Below are 4702 nucleotides of genomic sequence, written 5' to 3'. Positions count from 1 at the left end.
TGGTTGTCTGCGACGTAAGGGTGAAAGGTGCGAGGAGAGCTTGGCGGGTGAAGTACCAACCGAGAATGAAGGTGTGGAGGTTGAAAGAGGTGACAGTAAGGGAGGCATTAAAAGAGAGGCTGAGTAGGGTCGAGGATGATGTGGTTGAGCTTGAAAGTGGTTGGATGTCAATGAAAGCTAGTCTGTTGGGAGCCGTTGGTGAGGTATGTGGATGGACAAAAGGACCACCGAGGCACTCGGAAACATGGTGGTGGGATGATAAAGTTGGAAAGAGGATTGACGAGAAGAGGAAGAAGTTCAAGGAGTGGCAGAAGGCGAAGGGTACGGGAGCAGAAACAGCAGAGCATGAAAGTTATAAGGCAGCCAGGAAGGCTGCAAAGAAAGAGGTAGCAAAGGCGCAGGAGGCATGTAGGAAAATGTTCGGAGAACGCTTGGATTTGGAAGAGGGTCAGAGAGTGGTATTCAGGATTGCAAAGCAGATAGCGAAAGAGAGGTGTGATGTGATGGGGGTGAGCTGCTTGAAGGATGAAGTGGGACAAATCGTTGTCGACCCAGATGGAATTAAAGGAAGATGGAAAAGATATATGGAAATGCTGTTGAATACAGAGAATGAATGGGATGGCAACATAGAGAGTAACCCAGTTTTAGGACCGGCAGAGAAGATAACTGAGAAGGAAGTTGAGGAAGCGATAAAAGCAATGAAGGGTAGAAAAGCGGGAGGGCCGACGGGAGTTGTGGGAGATATGTTGAAGGCAGCAGGAAGTTGGGGTGTGAAGAGAATGACAGAGATCTGTAATCTGGTGGTGAAAGAAGGCCGCATTCCAGTGGATTGGGAACTGAGTACCCTCGTCCCTCTATACAAGGGGAAAGGTGACCCTCTGGAGTGTGGCTCGTACCGAGCGATAAAGTTATTGGAGCATGGAATGAAGGTATTGGAAAGGGTGTTGGAGAGGAGGATAAGGAAGAAAGTAAAGATCGACGAAATGCAGTTTGGATTTATGCCAGGAAGAGGAACGACAGACGCGCTTTTCATTGTGAGGCAGTTGCAGGAGAAGTACATGGAGAAGAGGAAGAAGTTGTTTCTTGGGTTTGTTGATCTGGAGAAAGCATTCGATCGGGTTCCACGCAAAGTATTGACATGGGCATTGAGGAAGTTAGGAGTGGAGGAATGGTTGATCAGAGTAGTGATGGCAATGTACAAAAGAGCGCGCACAGCTGTAAGGACGAAGGACGGGAACAGTGGTGAGTTTGAGGTGAAGGTGGGAGTGCATCAGGGGTCGGTACTAAGTCCACTACTATTTGTAGCTGTGATGGAGGTGCTGGCTCAGAACGTAAAGGAGGGTTTACCGTGGGAGTTGTTGTATGCAGATGATCTGGTGTTGATTTCGGAAAGTATGGATGGACTGAAGGAAAAGATGAACACGTGGAAGGAATCTATGGAGACAAAAGGTCTGAAGGTGAATATCGGAAAGACGAAGGTGATGGCAAGTGGTAAAGCATGTGGTGAGGTGGAAAGAACTGGGAAGTGGCCCTGTGCTGTGTGTAGGAAGGATGTCGGAGTGAACTCCATTCAGTGTACAATGTGCGCTGAGTGGGTTCATCAAAAATGTAGTGGTCTGAGAGGGTCATTAACCAGTGTGGCAGCTACATTCAAATGTAAGGTGTGCACAGAGGGAGCTGCAGATGGAGGAAATGTTGAGTTGGATCTTGGAGACGGTGTGAAGCTGGAAGGTGTGAAAACATTTTGCTACCTCGGAGACATGCTGAATGGAGAAGGTGGATCAGACTCGGCAACGGTTGCTCGAGTGAGATGTGCATGGAAGAAGTTTCGGGAATTGAGTGGCGTGCTGATGATGAGGGGAGTGTCGTTGAAGCTGAAGGGAAAGGTGTATGCTGCATGTGTGAGAAGTGTTATGATTTATGGGAGCGAGACATGGGTAATGAACGTAAAGCAGCAACGAAGGTTGGAAAGGGTGGAAATGCGAATGGTTCGACGGATGTGCGGAGTATCGTTGAGAGGGAGGAAGACAAATGATGAATTGCGAAAGATGATGGGAATAGAGCCTGTGATTGATGCTGTGAAGAGGAACAGGTTGAGATGGTTTGGTCATGTGTTGAGGAAGGATGAAAGTGACTGGTTGAGAAGAGTGATGGAAATGAATGTAGAAGGAAGTAGAAGACGGGGAAGACCGAGAAAGACTTGGCTAAAGATGGTGGAAGAAGAAATGCGGGCAAGGGGGTTAACAAGGAGAGATGCAGAAAATAGGGCAAAATGGAGAAGATTGTCATGGGGACCGCAAGGCTAACCCCCGCTCTAGCAGGGAAAATGGCCTTTTAAAATGCATGTTGTTGTTGTTGTATGTGGCAAATTGAAGGTGCCAGAAAACGGGTTGGGAGGAATCGAATCAGGTTTTTATACCTCTCTACCCCACCCTCTCTGTCTCTCCCTTTCCCCTCTCTGTCTCTCCCTTCCTCCTCTCTGTCTCTCCCTTCCCCCTCTCTGACTCTCCCTTACCCCTCTCTGTCTCTCCCTTACCCCTCTCTGTCTCTCCCTACCCCTCTCTGTCTCTCCCTTACCCCTCTCTGTCTCTCCCTTACCCCTCTCTGTATCTCCCTTACCCCTCTCTGTCTCTCCCTTACCCCTCTCTGCCACTCCCTTACCCATCTCTGTCACTCCCTTACCCCTCTCTGTCACTCCCTTACCCCTATCTGTTTCTCCCTTACCCCTCTCTGTCTCTCCTTTACCCCTTTCTGGCTCCCCTCCTTGCTCTCTTCCCCCTGTCTTCATATTCCTATCACAAAGCGACTCTGTTACCCGGCAACGCCGGGTACCTTTGCTTGTGATAAATAAATAAACAAGAAGACGTCATGCAGAGCACGATAATTGCAAAATTCACCCCTCCACAAAATAAAAAGTTGCCATGGATACATCAAATTGTCCATTTCATTAAGATTAAAATTGACGATCATAATCAAAGCTCGGCTAGGGTCAATCGGATGAAAATTAACGATTGTTCAGAATAAAATGGATGATTTTAGAAGTTTGACCTTTGACCTTTTGACCTCAAAATAGTTTGTTTCCCAAATTAGTAACTCAATATGCAAATGCTGTTCAATTTACAAGTCAATCGGATGGAAAATGGCAATTTTAGAAATTTGACCTTAAGATGACCTTTGTCCTCAAAATCAATAGGCTTCTTCCTTATGACCAACTCTACCATCTGGTGGTTTCGTGAAGATCGGTTTAAATTGTGATCTGTAGGTGACAGACAGAATAACGTGCAAGACCAACCAATCTACGTGAAAAATCTTCGATTTTGCAAGTAATAAATAAATAAACATGGAAGTTATTTTTTTTTTTTTTTTTTTTTTTGTATACAAGATCGAGGCTCGTGTAAGAGCTGACATCTATCTATAATTCCACTAATCTCTGTGTGTATGTTTGTATGTTTGTATGTATGTATGTATGTTTGTCTGTGACCGCTGTTTCTCGACAACCACGGGTCCGATATACTTGCAACTTGCCAGGTATATTGCTGGGGACCCGAGGATGTGCCTTTTCAAGGTTTGAAATTAATCGGACAAGTAGTTACCGAGCTATGGCGATTTCTTTACCAAACACCGCAAGCCGTTCGCTTTGGACCAAACCATTGCATGTAAATAGAGGGGGGGGGTTCTGTGGTCGTTGCGAATGGACCAAACCATTCATGTAAATAGAGGGGGGGGGGGGGGTTCTGTGGTCGTTACTGCCACGTGGTTTCAAAGTTTTTTTTTGTTGTTGTTGTTTGCACGCATGTTTTTTTGCACCCACGTACGGGCACGCCCTAGGATGTTTACACACACACACCCCTACACAAATTTTTTTTTTTTTTTTTTTTTGGCAAGGAACGGGCACCCACGTACGGGCACGTCCTAGCTTATATATATAGTACGGGCATGCCCTAGTTAATCAAAAAAACATAAATGGACACATAAAATATGGAATAAAGGGAGCGGGAGACAAGATGGAGAGAGAGAGGGAAGCACACAAGCACAACAGTAGAGAACGGGACATCGGGAGATCTGCGGGGGGGGGGGGGGGGGAGGGGGCTTTGGGGGAGGAGCCATGGGAAGGCGGGGGGTGGGGGGGCGGTGGGAGAGGTTAAAAAAAAAAACACATGGACACTGTGAGGACTTCCAGGAAATAAGTTTATAGTTTACAGTTTATAGACGGGATAGGTTGCTGCCTGCCAATCTGAAGAATGAATGAATGATCGTTTTAAGGCCATTTTCCCCGCTAGAGCGGGGGTTAGCCTTGCGGGCCCCATGACAATCATGGTTCCCTGTTTTGAGGCAATGTTTTTTATGGCCGGATGCCTTTCCTGACGCCAACCCTTGGTCACGCTCTTAGGATGCGCAGGGATACGGTGTACCTATTCTAAATCGGGGTACACCCCGGGATCATTCATCCCAGCAAGCTGGTACTCAATTTGCCGACCTCGGAAGGATGACAGGCTGAGTCAACTCCCCTGGCGTTAAATTCAGCGATCGACCGGGATTCGAACCCAGGATCCTAGGATCCCAAGCCGGTACCCTAACCGCTAAGCCAACACCAGGCTCTGATGGATGAGGGATATTATGGCAGAGGGTTTTACCTTTTTGTTACCATTTCACAACTGATCATAACGCAAGTTGACGCCAAGGGATATATTTGTTTATGATA

The sequence above is a fragment of the Myxine glutinosa genome, chromosome 6 (genome assembly GCF_964187855.1).
Source record: "Myxine glutinosa chromosome 6, kmMyxGlut1.1, whole genome shotgun sequence".
Taxonomy (NCBI): Eukaryota; Metazoa; Chordata; class Myxini; order Myxiniformes; family Myxinidae; genus Myxine; species Myxine glutinosa.
The sequence above is the reverse complement of the archived record's forward strand: the minus strand, read 5'-3'. Positions refer to the sequence as shown.